Source organism: Schistocerca americana, chromosome 1 (genome assembly GCF_021461395.2).
Source record: "Schistocerca americana isolate TAMUIC-IGC-003095 chromosome 1, iqSchAmer2.1, whole genome shotgun sequence".
Taxonomy (NCBI): Eukaryota; Metazoa; Arthropoda; class Insecta; order Orthoptera; family Acrididae; genus Schistocerca; species Schistocerca americana.
Window position 1 is genome coordinate 289613566 of NC_060119.1, and position 23555 is coordinate 289637120.

The window sequence follows — 23555 nt, forward strand, 5'->3', positions numbered from 1 at the left end:
AGTTGGCTTGATCAAAATACATTTTACATATTCATAACAGTATAGCTCTTATTAATTTTTACATTATACATTATGCATATATACACATACATATTTTTAGCAGTTAGTAATTATTGCATTTTACACGCATCGTCATTTTACATATACACTTAAATACATAAACTTCTTACTAATCAGAAGATTTCAGTAATAATCGTTATATAGTTTACTTTCAAGAATTAATTATATAGTTTTACACAATTAGTTGATGATAGATGTATTATTTCATTGTTTATACATTCCTTCCTGGTTATTTCCAAGATATTCTTCCATTGAGAAGTCTGCTTTATTTTTAAACCATGTGTCTAATATCTCCTTTAATTTAAAAATTGTGAGCGTTTTGACTGATTGTATTAGTTTATTATGTAACTTTGGACTTAGGTGTTTGTGACTGTTGTGTGTCAGTGACAGCCTAGAATATGGTATATCAAGCATGCAGTTGTTTATAGTGCTGTTCAAATGTAACTTCATTCCCTGTGTAAATTGTTGTATATTTTCTTTTACATATATTAAGCAGTTATACATGTAGAGACTTGGGAGGGTCATTATGTCTAATAGGCTGAAGTGCTTCTTACAGGTTTCTCTTGGACCCGATCCTTGTATACATCTAATTGATTTTTTTTCCATTTGAATACACAGTTTGTGCCTGTTGAATTACCCCATAACAGAATCCCATATTGTATCTGTGACAGAGAATGCATAGTAGCAAAGCATTGATAAACTTTTACTGACAGAATATCTTACTTTATATTGCAGGAATACCGTGCACACAAGTTTGCCTTTCAGATAGCTTGCATAGTCATCCCATGAGAGCCTTTGGTCTTTTTTTAGGCCCAACAGTTTGACACTGTGATTCTCATCTTTCCATACCTCCAGATTAAAATAAATTTCCTCCATTTTTGCATTGTTTATATATAACTGGTTAGCAATGCACCACACCCTACATTTTTCAAAAAGTTCATTATTTTGGTTTACCGCCTATTGCATACTCTCACCTGTGGAGATCATGGTCATATTATCAGCATATAAGACATTTTTGCAGGTTGTATATAAGGTTCATTCAAATGAAACTTGATCAGTGCTTCTACCTTTGCCTTACACATAAAGTGGTACAACATAATTGGTATGGTTGTGCGATCTATTGGTAGAGAGACTGACGCATGCACATCATTTGATGTTGCATAGCAGCAGTGTGGTTTCACACTGAAGAGAAGGTTGTCACACAAGTTATGTTCCACTACCAAACATGCAGGCAAGTAAGCAGGAGGTCATGAGATGTATCGATGGATGAAGGCTGTGTACAGTGAGTACAGTCTGCATTGATCAAGTGTTGTGGAATGGCAGAAACGATTCCTTGACGGGGTTGAGTCACTGGAAGATGGTGCTCATCCTGGACAGGCTCATCATGTCATCACACCGAAAAAGGTTGCGGAAGTTAATGATTTAGTCTTGGACAACTGTAGAATCACCATGGACAAGATCCATTGGTTACTAGGTATTGGCATGGGTCCTGCCCACACCATAATGCATTAACACTTTGATGAAAAATATTATTTGAAGGCAATAAAACATTTTATTAGCTTTGTAATTACACCCTGGATACGAAAAAAACACATTTACTGTAAGAAAAAAACACAGAAGTTACACACAAGCCAAGAATAAAGAGATTGACAGCAGAGTCATGGAGCAGCACATAAATATAGACGTCAAGGAATTTTTTCTTTTCTTTTAACACACTTGAGCTTTCAAACAATTTGTGTGCAGTGAGCTCCCCATGCTCAACAGTGCGATACTCATATAGCACTGTCTTTGAGTCATCTGCAACATCATCAAGAGGAGGAATACAGCTTTCTGTCGCATATTGTCACAGGCGACGAAACATGGTATCACCATTTTGAACCAGAAAGCAAGCATCAGAGCAAGCTGTGGAAACATGTGATTTCACCACCCCCAAAGAAATCAAAGGTTGTGCGCACTAGTTCTGGTAAGGTCATGATGTCCTTTTTTTACCACAAGGACCCACTGCTTGTTGAGTTCCTGGAACAGTTAACCACCATCAACGCCCAGTGTTCTCAAGGCACTTTACAGAACCTTAGATGAACCATCAAGTCAAAACACTGAGGCTTGTTGTCCAATGGCATTATCCTCCTGCATGATAATGCCCACCCACACACGGCCAATGTGGTGAAGACGACATTCTAGCAGTTTTGGTGGGAAATGCTAGAACATCCACCACACAGTCACAACCTTTCACTGTGTGACTTTCATGTGTTTGGACCTCTAAAACAAGCTATTCATGGAGATTGATTTACAATGGATAACGAAGTGTGTGACAGGGTACAGGCCTGGATCTGACAGCACCCTACTAGCTTCTTCAAGAATGGAATTGGCTGGCTAGTATTGCAATGGGATAAAGGTGCCAACTGTTGTGGTAACTTGTTTTGAGCGTGTGTGTTGTGTGTAACTACATTTTTGAGTTAATAAAATCATTACTGCTATTTTACACTAGTAACTGGGTTTCGTATGAATGCCCCTTATAGTTTGAGAAATCATTAACGTAGACAATAAAGAGGAAGGGTCCAAGAACGGAGCCTTGTGGAATTCCTCTCTCTTAATTTTCATTAGTTCTGACTTGTTCACATATACTAACTGCTGCCTGTTATTTAGGTACGATTTAATCAAATTAAGTGGTTTGTCTGCAATACCATAATATTATAAGTTTTTAACAATTACTCATGTGAAACTGAATCAAATGCTTTGCTTAAGTCTATGAGTGTTGCACAGGTGCTCAGTTTCCTTTCAAAAGCATTGTGGATTTCAGTTTCCTGGCTTTCAATAGCATTTATAGTTGACTGATAAGTTCTAAATCCATACTAGCTGTCATTAAGTAATTTATTGCTCTCAAAATACATGTAAGTTTGTAGTGTGAACAGCTCTCTATGATTTTGGGCAGTATAGAGACAATTGATATTTGTCTATAGGTATCTGGCATTTCTCTGTTACCCTTTTTGTATATGGGGAGTGTAACCATAATTTTAAGGCAATTAGGGAAAATGCCATCATCAAGGATTTTATTTGCAAGATAGAGTACAGGAGTTTTATTTTCCTTAATTATAGTCATTATTACAAAGTTACTGAATCCACAGTAGTCTTCTGTTCTAGAGATTTTCAGCTTGTTTACAGAGTTATGTGTATCTGTATCAGTCATTCTACTCCAGTTAAATTTTTTATCTGCTTTATTCTGAGATTGCAAAAGAAAAGCTTCTGCATCAGCTAAATTGTCACTTTTTGGTACATGGGAATTTACTGAATTTATGAAGTGTTCATTGAGAGTGTTACAATTAATCGGGTTTACTGATTTCTTCCTTTCCCATGTTTATCTCAGTTTTAACTGTGTTCCAGGCAACCTTGCATTGGTCTTTAGAATTTAAAATATTCTCTTCATTAGCTTTCATTTTTGCTGCCTTAATTTCAGATTTATATATTTTTCTTAAGTTTATATATCTATTCGTGTTTTCTTGACTGCCTTCAATTTTGTCCTTCAGCATGAGTAAAAGGATTTTGATTTTATTGAGGTGTGAAGTGTACCACTTTTTTGTATGTTGTGGTTTATGCATATGGTAGGGTTACATCTCTTAGTAACAAGAGGGCAGTTACTGTCTAATGTATATTTTATATTGGTTATGAACACAGAAAATTCTTCATTTATATCTTTGTCGATGGTTAGTAACCAAGCCCATTCTATCCTACTCAGTTCATTTCTCATTGTTTCAATATTTTCTTTCTTAAGAGCTCTATATGTAGTTAGCATCCTGGTATCATCAAATGTCAGATTTCCAATTTTGAGCAATATACCATCATGGTCAGACAGTCCTGATTTGATGGTATTGCACTCTACTTTATTCCATACACATTGCTAATTATATTGTCAAGGCATGCTTCCATTCTGGTCAGTTTTCCATTTAAGCAGTAGTAATTCATTGATCTTAAGATATTTAGGATGCATACCACGCTTTTTCTCTTTACTCTTACACCTATATTGATGTCTACTGTGATAAATGTTTTATATTGCTTATATTTGGCAGTCAGTAAGATTAATTCAGAGAGTTTTTCCAGGAATATCTCGTCATCACAAGCTGGTGGTAAGTAAACTGTTGCTATAATGAGTTTCTGAGTGTGTATAACCAACGCAGATGCTTCAAAAGGCCTACAACAGACAGACCACTCTGTCTTATACAGATCATATCATGGATCCCAAAGAAAGAAGGTGTTGACAGATGTGAAAATTACCGAACTATCAGTTTAATAAGTCACAGCTGCAAAATACTAACACGAATTCTTTACAGACGAATGGAAAAACTAGTAGAAGCTGACTTCGGGGAAGATCAGTTTGGATTCTGTAGAAATATTGAAACACGTGAGGCAATACTGACCATACGACTTACCTTAGAAGCTAGATTAAGGAAAGGCAAACCTACCTTTCTAGCATTTGTAGACTTAGAGAAAGCTTATGACAATGTTGACTGGAATACTCTCTTTCAAATTCTGAAGGTGGCAGGGGTAAAATACAGGGAGCGAATGGCTATTTACAATTTGTACAGAAACCAGATGGCAGCTATAAGAGTCGAGGGACACAAAACGGAAGCAGTGGTTGGGAAGGCAGTGAGACAGGGTTGTAGCCTGTCCCCAATGTTATTCAATCTGTATATTGAGCAAACAGTAAAGGAAACAAAAGAAAAATTCGGAGTAGGTATTAAAGTCCATGGAGAAGAAATAAAAATTTTGAGGTTCGTCGATGACATTGTAATTCTGTCAGAGACAGCAAATGACTTGGAAGAGCAGTTGAACGGAATGGATAGTGTCTTGAAAGGAGAATGTAAGATGAACATCAAGAAAAGCAAAACAAGGATAATGGAATGTAGTCGAATTAAGTCGGGTGATGCTGAGGGAAGTAGATTAGGAAATGAGACACTTAAAGTAGTAAAGGAGTTTTGCTATTTGGGGAGCAAAATAACTGATGATGGTCGAAGTAGAGAGGATATAAAATGTAGACTGGCAATGGCAAGGAAAGCGTGTCTGAAGAAGAGAAATTTGTTAACATCGAGTATAGATTTAAGTGTCAGGAAGTCGTTTCTGAAAGTATTTGTATGGAGTGTAGCCATGTATGGAAGTGAAACATGGACGATAAATAGTTTGGACAAGAAGAGAATAGAAGCTTTTGAAATTTGGTGCTACAGAAGAATGCTGAAGATTAGATGGGTAGATCACATAACTAATGAGGAGGTATTGAATAGGATTGGGGAGAAGAGAAATTTGTGGCACAGCTTGACTAGAAGAAGGGATCAGTTGGTAGGACATGTTCTGAGGCATCAAGGGATCACCAATTTAGTATTGGAGGGCAGTGTGGAGGGTAAAAATCGTAGAGGTAGACCAAGAGATGAATACACTAAGCAGATTCAGAAGGATGTAGGTTGCAGTAGTTACTGGGAGATGAAGAAGCTTGCACAGGATAGAGTAGCATGGAGAGCTTCATCAAACCAGTCTCAAGACTGAAGACCACAACAACAACAACAACAACATCATGGATGATGAGTGCTGTGAAAAAGTTAGAGGTGAAGTGGTTCAACAACTAAATACGTGCATTATTAAAACTTGACAGAGAAATTGTCTGAAGTATGTTCTAAAACTATTTTAAAAGAGATAAGCTATCTGGATTAATGAACCCAATATTCATATGTGAGACCTCTTATTAAAACCCAAATCTTATTCTTGATAATTGTGTGCACACTGTATTCCTACTGTTGTTAACTTGGCTCAATCTGCGCACTATTGCATTACATTAACCACATCTACATCCTTAGACTGCTGACTATTGTGAAGTGCATGGCTGAGAGTATTTGTCATTGTGCCAATTATTTGGGGTTCTTCCCTTTACATTCCCAAGTGGAATGCTGTGTTTGCTGTAATTAGCCTAATCTAGTCATCACAGTCCTAATGAGAATGATATGTAGATTCAGCTACCTGCTATGGTAGAATTGATAGAGATACTTCTCAAAATTTTTTACTTTGTGCCCGAGCCACATTTTTTATACATTCTGGAAGAACTTGAAACCTGTGTACATCACTTGCAAGAACAATCTAAAATACTCAGTATCCAAGTTCTGCGTACTTCAAGAATTTTTACATCATATTTATAAGCCCCAGTCAGCAGAAATTCTCCGTGTTAGCTACAGCCTCAGTCATCAGCATGGCAGTACAGGTGCATGCTGACTGAGGCCAATGTATTCCAACAGAATGGACACCTGAAAACAGCATGCATTCAGTGATCAAGAGCAATATAGCAATTTTAAGCAATATGTCTCATGTATGAATATTTGCACATCAATCACTTTAAAGTTAATTGTATTACAGGCTTTAGACAATATCTTTGTTGTAATACTGCACATTATAAGCTGCATAATCACTCCCCTACATGCCGGTCAGGCAGGGTTCAGTGTCAGAATTAGGATGGTTTTGATTGGAATGATTGGCAGCAAAGAAGTGCTTCCACTGCAGAGATCGGGAGAAGGAGAGTAGGTCTCTGACAAGTCCAGAATGGTTATATTTTGGTGTAGGACTAAAGGTGAAGCCTTAGGATAGGACTGAAACTTCTGAGAGTTTTGGTGGGAAGTTTAACAACTGTGTTACAGGAATGTTTTGGCTTTGGAGTTGGTGGAGGGATGTGGCAAGTTGGAAAGGTCAGCTTGGCAGGTTTTAGCAGCTATGAAGGGCGGACAAGGAGGAATACTGTGGATAAGATAGGGATTGGTTAGTGGCGCCCAGAGGTGACAGTAGGGTGTCATCACGTTGGATAACTTTTGGAGCTGGTGTTGGAATGCTCCTCCAGGTGCTGGAGAGCAAAGGATTCAGTTTCAGAGATGTGACGTATGGCATAATGGTTACAGAGTAGCAGTGTCTTGTGGATGAAGCAGAGGTAGTTCTGGGATGCCTGTACCATGGAGATGTGTTTTTGCAGTACCAGATTTGTGAGAGCCAGGGATTTTCAGTATCTGGAAAGGTGTAGGTCACTGTGAAAGGAGGGGTGGGGTCCAGAGAAAGGAATCTTTACAGTTAGGGGGGATTCCGCACTTCAGCATGCATTTGAGAAACAGGATGTGGGACTGGGTTTTAGCCAGGGAAAAGGATACTTTTGTGAACTGGAGCAGAAAGATGGAACAAGGGTGCATTGTGGCAGGAATGGTGTAAAGGACATGGGAAAGACACAGAAATGGGCAAAATAGGTGTTGATGGTTGTGAGAACAGCCGAGTAACAATGAAGTGTGTATGTGTGTGTGTGTGTGTGTGTGTGTGTGTGTGTGTGTGTGTGTGTGTGTGTGTGTGTGTTGTGATAAGCGAAGAAAGGGAGGGGATGGTTTAGGTTGAGGATCAAAAGTTTGTGTGGCATGAGTAGTTGTGGAAAACAAAATGCTTAAGTATGTCAGGATGAGGGATGAAATGGGACCAATGGAATTAATATAATTATAGCTGTCATTAGGTGCTGCATCAACAATCTGTGCAATTAGTCTGTGCTGTGATGTGCTTTTCTGCACTCATTGCACAGTTCTTTATAGTGGTTTGACTGCCAACCAGCTGTCCACTAAACTGTGGCCAAGTGCAAAGTACACCACCGTGTGCCACTACATGCAGCTGAACATAACACACTTGATATCAGTGGTTGCTTCACTATCCAAGCCATCTGGGTCATTCCCTCCACCACTAGCTTTTTCTGAACTGTGCAGGTGGGTGTTATTCTTACAACACATTCTCCACTATTATAATTATCCTGGTCTCAACTTATGGTAGCATACTCTTCCCACATCCTCCACCCAACACTTTCCATCCCTTCCATCCTATCATCTCCTCCTCATTCTCATCTCCCACCATTTATTTTCAGTCCTCTTCCATTGCAACCACCTATCTTTCCTCACTCTCTCCTTTTTTCCTCATTTTCCCTCACTTCCCTGCCCCACTAGCTATTGATGATGCACCTGTTGGCAGACTAGTCCCTGCATGCTACATCACACAGCATTTGTCTCTCTCCCCACCCCTAAACTACCATCCCTTCCCCCTCCAGACTGCTGCTTGTATCCCATGTGATCACTGCATTCCAGAATGAGATGCTGGAGTTGGCAGTCTTGTGTGCATGAGGTGTGCTTGCTTGTGTGTTTAAATGATGTGTGTCTCTCGTTACTGATGAAGGCCATGGCAGAAAGCTTTATGCAAATGTCATTTAATCGTGTCTGACTGCAACTTGACATGTCATCTTTATGGTAAGTAGCTATCTGTCTTTTCCATACGTATTAATGTTTTATTTTTGTTTGTAAATCTGAGCCGGTCATAGTGGCTGAGCGGTTCTAGGCACTTCAGTCTGGAACCGCGCGACGACTACGGCCGCAGGTTCGAATACTGCCTCGGGCATGGATGTGTGTGATGTCCTTAGGTTACTTAGGTTTAAGTAGTTCTAAGTTCTGGGGGACTGATGCCCTCAGATGTTAAGTCCCATAGTGCTCAAAGCCATTTGAACCAGTTTTGTAAATCTGAAGATGATCATTAACAGATCAAAACTTATAATCATTTGTGACAATGTGCTATGTAGACTGTTAAACTAAATATTTAAATGAGATGACAGACACAAACACACACACACACACACAGACACACACACACAGCCGGCCGCGGTGGTCTCGCGGTTCTAGGTGCGCAGTCAGGAACCGTGCGACTGCTACGGTCGCAGGTTCGAATCCTGCCTCGGGCATGGATGTCTGTGATGTCCTTAGGTTAGTTAGGTTTAAGTAGTTCTAAGTTCTAGGGGACTAATGACCACAGCAGTTGAGTCCCATAGTGCTCAGAGCCATTTGAACCATTTGAACACACACACACACACACACACACACACACACACACACACACACACACACACACACACACACATTCATGGAAATGCAGCTCACACACACACAACTGTCGTGTGTGTGAGTTGAATCTGCGTGAGTGTGTGCGTGTGTCTGTCATCTATTTTTGACAAAGGCTTACAGGCTGAAAGCTTTATTTGTGACAGTCCTTTTGTTGTGCCTATCTGTGACTCAGCATCTCTGCTATACGGTGAGTGGTAACTTTCCTTTTCATAATATTATTACATTCCATCCTGGATTTTCCATTGTTTACTTTTAAAAGATGTAGAAGCATCTTAAGATATGCACCAAGAAAGTGCTTGAGCCTCTTGTTGTTCATGTTTTATGTTAATGACCTGCCAGACAATATTAATAGCAAACTCAGATTTTGTTATGGATGGTGCAGTTATTTATGACGAATTAAAGTCTGAAGGAACCTACAGAAATATTCCATCAGGTCTTGATAAGATTTCAAAATGGTGCAAATATTAGCAACTTGCTTAAAATGTACAGAAATACAAAATTATGTACAAAACAAAAATGTGGTATCTTATCATTAGATTAGATGTTCTTTTTGCTCCAGCAGATCCATAGTGAGAAGATCCTCATTGATTTAGAACCTATGGAGAAAAAGAAATACACAGTAAATATTTACAAAGAAGAACAAATACACTCGTGCAACTTCCACAGAACCAAAGTGAAATAGTCCCCAGGGAGAAAAAATCAAAAAATCTTAAATATATTATTATGACTGTCACATAAATGAGTCATGGGGCTAAAAAGGCATCAGCCTAGCTAACACCCATCCTGTTCTTGTCATCACTCTAGTAACAGTAGCAGGCATCATTGTGGCAGCTTTTTGTGCGGATGTTTTCTGCAGCCAGCATCGGGCAGGCGGAATCCTTGCATGGTGTGGGGTATGTCTGTAGCTCAATTTCCAGTGCCTCATTGCAGACTAACAGTTCTGTTACTGTCTTTTGCAGTTTCTCCAACATTGCCATCTAGCTTTTGAACTAAGTTCTCATGCCAGGGAAAGACACACACCAAAAATACCATGAAACACAGAAAAATAAACCTCCAAAATTCAAAAAGCATACACATACAACTATGGGCAAAGACACAATTGTTTGTTCAAAGGGTAAAGTTCTCCAGAGCCGGTGCCGTTGATAACACTACAATATTCACATGTGTAGCATACACCAGAAAAATGTTCATACAAAAAACTTGGTAATTTGTCCACCAACAAGGCATGGTTCATACATGAGGATGTAAGTTTTAGTCCACTTACAGTTAAATTTCACTATAATAATGTAAGTTTGTCACCACATGCTAGTTTAAAGATCATGTCAGAGTCACCAGTGAAGTGGAACCATGCGAGTAAGCTGATTTTTCTGCCACACTTGTGTGCTATGTTCAGGAAGGCTGCAGTATGAGAACAGATAAAGAGCACATTTGTCATAAATACATTTATTTGAGACAGATCAGTAAATGACCAACTTTTAAATAAGATCTGTTCATAAATGTCTATGCACTCATGGTCATGTAACTGCAGTAAATGGTGTTAGTGCATATAGTTCAGCTTGAACACTGTCCTGGAGGGTATACACCTCTCAGTGATATGAGTGTATTGTGTGATTGTGGGAAAACAATGCATGCATGTCCAAAACAAAACAGACTGCTGTCTTCTCAACCAGCAGGGCATCATGTACATTGTAGACATGAAAAACAAAAACAATATGAACACTACGAAATTAACAAGTATACACCTGTGCGGAGCTTGCATTGAGCTTGACCTCAGACTTAGACTCTGGAATATGCATCTGCAACGTAGCATTGCCAAGCTCACACTACTTTTCCTCATTCCCATGCATGTCACACTATTGCCAAAATTTGATTGTATGGTAGATCTGTTCACCGTCAGACACTGGTCGCCACTAGGTTTGTGCCATCTGTAAACTGCAGTTCTGTCGTTTACACATTTCTGCGGTACTGCTGCCATGAACTAAATATTAGTTTACCTCAATGCCCATGTAATCTTTATCAAGTCACTCTTTATATTGTATCCAGGATATCTGTTAATGTTAGTACCAAGCCTAGCTACTGTAATCATGGTCTCTTCCATTGTGTGGTCTTTACAAAGTGATCCTAAAAGCTTTGTCACCTGCTGTGGACCAGCAACAGATTAAAAAAAAAAAATATATATTAACCTGGTATTCTGATCCTAGTTCATCCTGTAAAAGCTGACACACACCTTTAGCATGAGAAGTACCTAAAGCAAAACTTGTTTTATCTTTACTGACTCCCTCATATTTGTAGTTGACAGTTCATTGCCATTTCCCACCTCTCTTTGCCCTTTTACCTCCTTAACCTAGCCTTATCTAATTCAGCCTGAATGACAGCTGTTTTCCACTCATGTTCCACTATATTTCTATTCCTACTGCATATCCTACAAAACCATTAGAAAGCCTCATTTACTTTCCCAATTCCCATGCCACTACAGTCACCCAAATGGAAAAAACCACAGTGTCCATCACACCATATCTCAGTACTAACAGTTCTGTGGTAAGTTGGACAGTTTGTCACTTACAATAAAAATAATTCTGTAGTAGATACAAGTTAATTAAATTACCAATAAAAAAGAAAACACATTTGCTAAAATTTGGCTAATACGCAGCTGTATTTAAACAAACTACTTGGGCAAATAATTTAAAATTAGTACTCTGTTCCAGAAATATGAATTAAATAAGAAAGGGTACACTCTACATAAATTTCTGGAAAGCAAAAAGAACTTGTAAACAAGATTCACTAAATTTACTGCATTGAAACATAAACAAAAATATGATTATAGCCCACAACAGTATCAGTGATTCACAACTAGAATCAGTCAATTCATACAAACATATGATCGTAAGAAATTATAGATATTTGAAATGGGATGATCACATAAGTTCAGTTGTAGATAAGGCAGCTGTCTGACTATGATTCATTGGCAGGATTCTAGGAAAATGCATCAATCTATAAAGTAGACTACTTGAAAATATACAAAGATTGGCAGCACAGTTGGTCAGAGGTTTGTTTCACTCACAGGAAAGTGCATGTAAACAGTGAAGAAACTGAATTTACAGACACATGTAGATAGAAGAAAGTTATTCCATGAAATCCCACTTACAAAATTTCAGGAATCAGTGGTAAGTGAGGAATCTACAGATATTCTGCAGTCATGTTACTATCACTCCTGTAGAGAGTGTGAAGAAATTGTTAGATTCAATACAGCATGGAGAGAGGTATTTAAGCAAACATACTGTACACTATATACACTTGGAATGAAGAAACTTTAACTTGTGAGTCCTTGTAAGATACCTTCTGCCATACACATCAAAGTGGTGTTGCAGAGTATTTATGTATATGTAGATATTCCATTCCCTGCAACTATGAGTATGTCATTTGCCATTTCTCCAACTTCGTGAGTAATTTGGGCTGAACCTTTTAAGTAGGTGCCCCCTTTTGTACTCTGTTTCCTTCAACAAATCTGCCTCACTATCCTCCCTTCATTCTTTTTCAGTGAGAATTACCCAAGTATTCCATTCTAAAGGTGTGTCTCTTCAAAACTGTTGTATATATCCTTGAAATATATACCATTTTCTGTTCAGCACCCAATTCCCCAATTTTCCAAGCCACCTTAAATTTCACTATCCTCCTTTCATTCTTTTTCTGAGAGAATTACACAAGTATTGCTATCTAAGGATATGTCTCTTCAAAACTGTTGTATATATCCTTGAAATATATGCCATTCTCTGTTCAACACCCAATTCCCCAATTTTCCAAGCCACCTTAAATTTTGCTACACAACAGAAACCACTGCCAACACTCCTAACGACCTGTCCTAATGAATTACCGTTTAATCTCATCCTGACAAAATTCCCAAATACTCTCTTTTCCATCTCAGCAGCTTGCACCGTTTAAAAACTCAATCAAACTGTCACTTACTAAATATTTTTGCATAACTTATTCCCACAATAAAATTATCTTTGGATGCTGCCAACAAATATACAGCATAATACATACTTTCCCAATTTAATGGTGTTGTGCATGACCTCTTTCCCATGGGATATCTTGTTACAACACCTGCTTGACAAACAACAAGAACATTGTAACTCTTCAGGCTTTCCCGGCAATCTAATGACATCTTGAGTTGTTGGGTGTTCTGCCGGATATCAGCGTCGTACTTGCATGATATTTCGGTCACATAGCTCATAACCTTCATCGTAACCTGAGTCTCAGATCGCACCTGATGAAGGTTACGAGCTACGTGACTGAAATATCATGCAAGTACGACGCTGATATCCGGCAGAACACCCGACATCCCAAGATGTAACAAGAACATTTATGGCTTCCATCTGTGGTGGCATGTCTTGGTACCATCCCATGGCATATAAAGGTTGATAACAGAATGGCAAGTCTCCATCTGATGCCGATTGGAGTTTCAAGGGATCTGGTGGGCTCAACAGTGCATGTCCACTGAGCCACACCTTCAGCAGCTCTGTACTATGAGCAGCCTCTGCTGCTGCAATACAGAATGTCTGGAGGCAGCCACTCAGCCCACTTGCGGTTGGAGCCACTAAGCTATGATCTTCATTGACACTGAGATATGTGGACTCTGGTTTTTGTTGCATTATTTGTAATGAGTCTTCGTACGCTTGGAGAGATGTTTGTTGTGTTAACTTGTTTGCTAGTCATTGCTGCTCTTTTCCAGCTTTCATATAATGACAGTTGCTGCATCACTCTGTAACCCACCTCTCTGTATCATTGTGTACAAAGTTGTACATAATACCCTCAAGTCACTATTCATCTATTTTTCTCTGTTTTTATTCCTGCTTCTCTCTTACTCTTAAATTAAGGTATGCATCTGTTTCACAATTTTATTGACGATTTGGTCTCCTTTTCACATTTTGCACATTTCATTTCTGTGCCTCAATGCGTTCCCAAAGATCACTTTCTACAGCTTCCACTTCTGTTGTTGATTCCCTCTCCACCTCAGTTACTCTATCGTTGAGCCAATTCTCCAGTTGACTAAATTTACCTCGAACCTCCCCTGTTTTATGACTAATATGTAATTTCATTTCCTGAATTTAGCTCCAACATAATTAAATTTATTGTCAAGCTCTGTTTTTATTTTCCCAAAATATGGTTTAACTTTCCCAGAATCTTATTTCAGATTACCAAATTTATTGACAATTGCTTATTTAATAGTCCTAATTTTATTACCAAAGTTCAATTTTATATTATTAAACTCTGGCTTTGCCTCAACTTTAATCTGTTCAGTGCATTCAGAATTAATGACTGATTTCCTGTCATCCATAGTCTATCTATAGTGATTTATTCTCTCCGAATTTTCAGATTGTCTGAATTGTTACCGGCACCCTCTGACCCACAATCACTCACTGTCTACACTTGTTAAAAGCTTTGACTATGGCTGACAGTCAGAAGATCCACAAATCGAAAATGCAACTGCTGCTGTTATTTACCTTAGTACATAAACAGTGTGGGTATCTGCATCAAATGCTACACTGACGAGTCACAAGACATCTCTACTCTCCATTTCCACTATCTGTTCATGTCTCTGCAGCCCATTGAAGAAATACTCAGTACTTTAAAATGAAATTTTTAATAAATCTCGGAAGTTCCACAACAGAGGCACATTCCTTCTTGAAACAAGTGCATGGTGATGAATCTCTTTCAAGCACTCCAGTTTTTGAGATGTTTAAGGAGCCCCAAGAGGTATGAGTAGAAATTGAAGATGAGTCACATCCAGAGTGGTCCTCTACATCAATAATGGACAAAAGCATTGAAAAATTTGGTGGTTTAACCCTTTAACTGCTATGGCCATACATGTATGCCCGGCAGGTAGAAAACCCAGACAGCTACGGGCATAGATGTACGCCCAGCAGACAGAAATTCCAGATGGCTATGGGCATTCATGTATGCCCGGCAGGCGGAAAGTCCAGATGGCTGATGGCATTGATATATGCCCAAGCTCAGGAGCAGGTAAATGTACACAATAGAATGGCTACTTGCTGTTGTCCACATTTCTGACAACAGTGTCGTTATCTGGTCTTCTTTGTGATGAAGGAAAGCACTTAAGTTTTCACCTCCCCTGGGCCCTTTCCGCTTATGAGTCTAACATTTGGCCAGTCCTCTTTTCACTCATTGTGGGACGGCAACGTTTGCTTGTGTAGCCTTTGCCATGTTGGAACACAATTTATTGGAACGAGAAATCATGGATATTCTTATGAATAGTAGCAACAAAGATTGTATTGATACTTCAGAGCTTTCTTCCGACAAAGAGTTGGATGCGTCTGGATGTAGTTCTGAATCTTTGACATCACGAACAGAAGATTCTTCCTCTGAAGACAGAAAAGAAGATAAAGTCAGTGAAACTTCATCAGGAAAAAGAAAGGATGACTGGACGGAGAATCATCCAGTGATTAAATGACACCATTCTGTGAACACATTTAGTAGGTTAAAAGCAAATTTTGAAGATTCAGCATGTCATTTAGATCTTTTTTTATCTTGTTTTTGCCATCTGTACACAGATCAATCATTATTATAAATTTATTACTGAAAAAATGACAACAGTACCCAGGAGATTAGCACACTGTAAGCATACAGAGCCAGCAGAATTTTATTGTCTCCTAGCATGTTCTTTGCTTATGCATAGAAGCAAAAAGTTAGAAGTGAATGAATAATGTTTGAAAGATTCTTTGCTTCAAACACCAATATTTTCTATCATAATGGCCAGAAACTGGTATAAGCTGATCCTGCATTTATTGCACTTCAGTGACAATTGCACAGCATCCCAAGATATTCTTGTAAAAATACATCTAATTGCATATTATATAAAAAATAAATTCCACGAACCAGTAGTCCCCTTTGAACACCTAATGATCAATGAAAGTCTGCTGCTCTTCAAAGGAAGGCTCTGATTTAAGCAGTACATACCAAATAAATGTACCCATTTTGGCATTAAAATTGTTGTCCTTTGTGACATACAAACCAGTTATATTTTGGATTATGTTGTCTATGCTGGTGCCACCACAGAAATAGAATATGGAAATGCTGATTTGGGAAAATCAGGTAATGTTGTTGTGAGTTTGTTATTGCCATACCTCAACAAAGATCATATCATTTATTTAGACAATTGGTATGCGAGCCCTGAATTATTCCTGTGGCTCCATAATAAAAATACAAACACCATCGGAACAGTACGCAAAAACAGGAAACATCTACCACTGTTGCCAGACAAGCTGAAAAATGGGGAAATACAGTTCAAGTCCTGTGGAACATTAGTGATACTAAAATGGATGGAGAAGAAAGAAGTTTGGGTGCTTTCCATCATAAATGCACCAGAGTTTGTGGAGACAGAGAAAAAAGGACATAGAACAGGCCAAAACAAATTGAAACTTACCTGTCTTGTCATCTATAATAAGTCAATGGGTGCAGGTGATAAGACAGACATGCTGTTGACTTCTGTAAAGTGCATCCAAAAAAACAATGAAGCGGACAAGAAAGTATTGTTTCATTTGACTGATTTGTGTGCACTTAATGCAAAAACTATTTTTGAAATTCAAAAGCAACAGAAGATACAACTAACGAAATACCAATTGGAAACAATCCATCAGTTGCTTGACAAATTTCATAGGCATAACGTATAAAAGTGTGATCCCACACACAGCCAAAGAAGAAACCCTTTTCCAACTGCAGAATAAAGAAGGACATTATCCAGTATTCCTCATAACAATGGAGAAAAAGGAGATTCCCCAGAGATGCTGTGTAGTACACACTGCTCATTCACAAAGAAAAACGACACACATAATATGCAAAAAGTGTGATGTGGCTCATTGCATGATGCCATGTTTTGAAAAATATCACATACTAAAGAAATATTTGGATGTTTTAGTAACTGTGTATGTCTCAAGTAAAAGAAAGTAAAAAATAAAAACAAAAAAGTAAACGAAAGTTTAAAAAAATGATTTTTAAGTCAGCCAGTGGCAGTCCCAAGCCTGCGTCAAAAATGAGGATGGGAAACCACTAAGGTAAATTGTACTGTACGTGATGACCTGAAAAAGTAAACAGCAAGCAGGAAGAAGGTAGATATTTACTATCCGATTTCTTACTGTGGAGAATCGACTTTAGGCTTTAATTACAAATGAAGCTATGGGACTATCACAAAATGAGTTATCCACATATATTCTTTGTTTAACTCTGAGTCAATTTGGTTTTAAATTTCTATAATTATTTTTTATTTTAGATAGAAGCAAGAATTGTCCAAGATTTGGGCGTTTTTGCTATACACTACTCACTTTAAAACAATGTCTTGCAACACATTTGTTCAATGTTAATGAGATTTTAATATGTTGTAGATGCATATATTGGTGGTATTAGTCTCAAGTTACAGGAATTACTATTAAAAAGTTTCCATCTTTTTCCAAATCAACTGTTTTCAGCCCATAATAAACATATAACTCAAAACGTTGGTTAGTTTCGAAACTCTCTTTCATGGTTATCAGAAAGTATAACCACTGTGGCCATACAGCGTATCCTGTTTTTAGGAAGAATATTACTGAACAATGGTTCTATGCATGACGGAATGTGTGGGAAGCCAGCAGTGGCCATTGCCTACAGTGACCACAGGGCTGAGTCTGCCACCCACCGGCCAGGCGCACATTGTGTTTCCTCACGCCACCTGGCTGGCCAGCCAGGTCGCTCGGCCCTTGTAGTTGTGAAAGGTCAATTGAAAAAGACCATCAGTTGAGCATTTGTGTGGTTGTTGATCTTGCAAGAATAGACAAAGAATCAGTTCAGCAGATTTTACATGGGCATTTTCACGTGAGAAAAATTTGTTCAAATACAGTGCCCAAGAACCTGATGCCTGAACAGAAAGACTCTTGAATGAATATCTGCACTGGCTCTGTGAAAACAATCAAAAAGTACCCAAAATTTTGTGAAATGTAGTAACATGTGATATATGTTGCGGCCACATGTAGTAAGCGTTGCTTCACGCAGTGGAGAATGGCAAAACAGAGGCAGCTGGTGATTGCGGCATTGCGAAGTAAGTGCAGCACAGATAGCCTTGCTGACAGTAGCAGACTACCAACTGGCTCACACAAGGACTCACACAGACCGAGCACCAAGCGAAGCCTGGAGAGTGCTGAGTAAGGAGAAGTGAGGTCAGCACGCTAAGTTACGCTGCAATATACAGCGGGAGTAATAACAAGAAGCTGCCATCGAGGGTAAAAAACGTCCTCCTGCTGGATATAAATAGTGGAGCACAGGCAGCAATGGACATAAGCCATTTGGAAGCAGTTTGGATCTGAGGACAGATGTGGTGCGTGTCCGAAAGTTCAGTCTTCGTAGGTAATGTTTCCGGAAGTCTGTTCTGGCTCGTAGGAGTCATCTGTTCACCGCCAGATGTCAACTTCAGCTCTGGGGGTTGGCCCGAGTTCAGTCGGCACCATGTCTGGCTAACTAAAGTGAGAACTTCCAACAGGACCGGCCACAGCGCAGTCTTGGTCGCAGGTGCCGCTGGGGACTGACGCCCGGACTTCACGGCAACCCAGCCATGCCACGTGGTCCATCCATGACAGGGCCTTGTGGACATCGTGACCGATGGCTTCCCAGACGCCGGTGCAGCAGGCGTCAGCAGATGACCTCACGGTGACGCAGCTGCTGAGCGGCGACAAGTTTATCTCAACCACAGGGCATCCTGACTTCAACGGAGCACTGGTGGCCTGAGGCTCTGAGGGCGATCAGCGGCGAGTGTTACGTGCATTGTCAGAGAAGGTGGAGGGATCTGCAGGGCTGGGCAGCGATGACAAGGGAGAAATTGTAAAGAAAGTTCAATAAATAATTGTAAAACTCCATGCCGTCTCAGTCTTTGGTGCAGCCACTGTGTCTGCTGGTAACAAGTGGTGCAGAAGTCATAACAAGTGGCCATCTGACATAACAAGTGGTGTCAGGTGCACCCACGCCACGACTTTGACTAGCACTGTACGGAGCAACTGAGAAACACCGAATAAAGTGAGTCCAGTAACTGTCTTCTCTCTATGTTTTCTGTGTAGCTAGACATGTCAAGGGTAATGTTAAGGGATGTGAGAGTGCCATTTGAAAGGCCTAGCAACCCTGTAGACTTACCGCAGTTTCATGGGGATGATAGTCACATTAACTTAGTACCATCTAAATGTGTAGTGTGTGGATTAACAGGTCACGTCGCTCCTTGCGATAAATTTGTACCAAGCACTTTTGATGTGTGTGACTTTTATGGTCATGTAACGGGGCAATGTGGTAAGTCTAGATGGCTTGCCATTAGACATGCTAGGAATTAACTTGCTTCTGGGTAATACAATTTTATTTTTGTGGTGTGAGGTACACCACACGGAAAATGCCAGAGACATGTGCATCCGGGACAAGTGACGCCATAGTTGCATTGACAGAGCAAGTTAAGAAACTGATTGAAGAAAATAAGTTGCAAAAGCAGCACATGCAGAGGTTGGAGCAACAGTTGTTGCAAAATACTCACTCAGACTTGGGAAGCGATAGTGTAGAATGTGGGGGTACTGTCTTTTCTGGTGTGGCAGATTGTTCAGTGGCTAATTTGATACCTTCCTTCTTGGGTAAAACATCAGAGGATGTGAATGTTTTCATTGGTGACAAACGTAGTACAGCAAGACTGTGTGACTGGTCGGATAAAATGTGTTTGCAAATGGCGAAGTTACGGTTAGTAGGTGACACAAAGACTTATGTGGCACACCACGAAGGATTAAAGGATGCTACTACGTTCACAGAATTGGCTGAGGGATTATTGCAAAGGCTTAGGAAACATTGGGGAGGATGATGCAAAAAACAGGTGAAATGGTAGGAGAATTTTCAGACAGAATTAGGAGAACGAATGCGCACACGTATGAGTTAACGCAAGATGCGAGTGCAAATGAAGTTCTATTGAAAGAAGCAGAGAATAGAGCTTTAGACACATTTTTGCGAGGGGTCTCACCAGATTTTTCACACCGGATACAGATGGAAAATCCAAGTGACTTAGCACCAGCATTGAGTGTAGCTACACATTTTCAGGAAGTGGATAGCGCCACTAGGAGTCGCAATGACAAGAAAATTTTTTCATCTTCCAAAGAGTGTTACTGTTGTGGGAAGCAATGTCATTTTAAGGGACAATGTCGGGAACCGCAGTGTTTCAGTTCTGTAAAGCCAAAAAACGGGGTAATGATACAGCAGGTAAAAAACTGTTAAACAGAAAAGGGAGTGTTCCTGCTGTTGGGAGGCATTCCCAGTAAAAAGAGGTACTCAGAGAGTGCAGGAAGAGGCAGATTGTAGTTTGATGGTTGGGATAAAAGATAAGTGGGGAAGAGTTTTATTGGATACTGGAGCGCATGTATCAGTTGTCATTGTGGACCTCGTGGGCAAGAAAGGATTGGAAGCTCCGAGATACAGATTGTGTGCAGTAGGTGATAAAAAATTAGATGCACCAGGGACAGCACAGCTCAAGTTTAAGATAGGGAACGTGTGGTTCCGGGAGCAAATGGAGGTGTTGTCAACTGTGGGACAGGGATTTTCAGTGATACTTGGGTTGGACTTTCTGATTAAACATCACACCAAAATTGATCTTTTGCAACATACACTGGAACTCGATGGGAACTTGTTCTGAATGGGTACAGCCGTTGCAAATGTTTCAAAGTCGCAAGGTGCACCGACAGCTAAGGTGATACCAACTAAACTACGTAAAAGTGCATTAAAGGTGATTTCGTGTGACAAAGTACGAACAGGTACAGGGAACTTGATCTGGGGCCCGGTGGATGTCGATGTGCCACAGCAGGGGTTATTCTTGGTAGAGCCACTAACGAGTAATGAGGTTTTAGACGAAAAGCATTGCTTTATTTGTAGGAGTGTATCACGGGTAACGGACATAAATGGGCAGTTTATGGTTCTGGTGAGTTTAGATAACTTCAGGCAGGATGATGTCAATCTGCCAAAGGGATTAGTAATAGCCATAGTAGAGTTAATGGATGAAGACGACATCGATAGGTCGAGGGTAGACTATGATGTAAAGCAAACCGTCAGCACGTCTGCACTTTGTGACAAGGTAAATCATTTGAGAGGAAATGATCGTTCGGGTATGGAAGCATTATTATTAAAGTATAAAGCATTGTTTGAAGCACAGAATATGTTACCTGCTACACCGATAACACAGCATTGTATTCTGACAGGGAATCACGCTCCAGTGTTTCGTAACCCATACAGACTACCAAAACAATTACAGCCAATAGTAGAGCAATTAATAGAGCAACAACTGGGAGATGGGATAATCCAGCCCAGTAATAGCCCTTGGTCTAGTAGCATGGTCCTAGTTCCTAAGAAGACACCGAATGGGTTGAAAAAATTTCGCTTTTGTTGCAATTACAGACATTTGAATGAACGGACAGTGGCAGACGTATATCCGATTCCGAATATCACAGAAACATTAGACAACGTAGGGCAGTGTAAATTTTTCTCCACTATGGATTTGCGAAGCGGTTATCACCAGATTGAAGTATGTCCAGAGGACAGGCCAAAAACAGCATTGTGGTCGCTTTGAGTATAAAAGAATACTGTTTGGACTAAAAGACAGTCCAGCCACATTTCAGAGGTTGTTGGATGGAGTCCTTTGCGGGTTGAAACCGAAAAATGCATGGTGTATCTGGATGACATTATAGTTTTTTCAAGAGATATAGAGCAGCAAGTGGAATGGTTAGAGGAGGTGTTTAAAAGATTTGAGGCAGCATGGCTAACATTAAGTTTGGACAAATGCCATTTTGCGCAAGCACAAGCGAATTATCTCAGGCATGTTATTAGTCAGGACAGGGTACGGACAGATCCTCATCTCACTTCTGCAGTACGAGATTTTCCAGTTCCACAAACGGTTAAACATCTGCAATCATATATTGGTCTTGCGAGCTATTATCAAAAATTCATACAGGGATTCGCAGAAATAGGGAGGCCACTTACTAAGTTTCTAAGAAAAGGTGTTACCTTCCAGTGGACTCCAGAGTGGGAGAAAGCATTTCAAGAGTTGAAACGGATACTGACATCAGATCCAGTTTTGAAGTTTCCAGACTTTTCGAAGGAGTTTATACTACAATGTGACATGTCTAATCACACTCTTGGGGTTGTACTTGGGCAAGAAATTGATGGCAAAGAACATCCGATTACGTTTGCGTCTTATCAACTTAAAAAGGCGGAACAAAATTACTCCACGACAGAGAAGGAATTGTTAGCAGTAATATACAGGATTTTGTACTTTTGATGTTATCTGTATGGTAGAAGGTTTAAGGTTGTGACGTATCATTCAGCTCTGAAATGGTTATTAGGTCTGAAAGACCCAGCGAATAGGCTAGTGAGATGGGTGCTGAAACTCAGTGAGTTCGATTATGAGGTAATACACAAGCCAGGTGTGAAACATGCCAATGCTGACGCATTGAGCAGGAAAGTGGCAGTATTATAAGTAACAGGGGTGACTGAAAATGAGTGGAAAAGGGCATAAGCCATGGATAGTGATTGCCAATTGTTCAGAAAGCAACCGCATTTCCTAGTACAGGATGGGTTACTTTGTAGGTCGACAACATGCGGCCCGCGTGTCGTCGTACCAGCAGCGTTAAGATCTGAAGTTTTGCAAACAGGTGCATGAACATTTTCTTTCAGGACATGGTGGGAGAAGAGCTACGGATAAGCAGATAGTGGAAGGTTTTGGTGGAGGACACGACGTCAAGACGTGGACAAATACGTCAGAAATTGTGTGCCATCAAAAGATTCAGCTTCAAAGATTATCAGAGGCAGACAGACCTTTCCAACAAATCGGAATCAATATATTAGGTCCACTTAATAGGAGTGCAGCAGGGAATAAGTATGTGTTAACAGTGATTGATCACTTTTCTAGGTATTTAGTCATGGACACATTACCAGATCAGAAAGCAAGTATGGTGGTACAAGCTTTAGTTAATAATTGGTTACTCAGGTATGAGATACCTCAGTCCTTAATCTCGGATCAAGGTACTAGTTTCACGTCTGATCTGATGAAGCAACTGTGTAAGTGACTGAAGTTATAGAAACTACAGACTAGTCCATTCCATCCGCAAGCAAACGGACGAACAGAGAGAGTGCATCACATGATCACTAAGATGTTGAGCCACTATGTAAATAGTCAACACACCGACTGGGATGTGTACTTGCAATTCGTAACCAGGGCATATAATAGTAAGGTACATACGTCGACAGGATTGTCACCGTACAAAGTGATGTATGGGTGGAAGATGCCATCACCTTTTCACATGCTTTGTCGAAGGCTGGGAGAGGAGGGCGAGCATGTAAGGCAATTTGCGAAAACCATTAAGGACGTATGGCAGAGAGTTAGACGAGCTAACACAAAAAGCGTTGGAATGACAAGAACTGATGGAAGTTACAATGAGGAAGTTGCCACAGTACAGAGTAGGCCAATGGGTGCTACTATCTAATCTGTATGTTCCAAAAGGGAGAACCAAGAAGTTC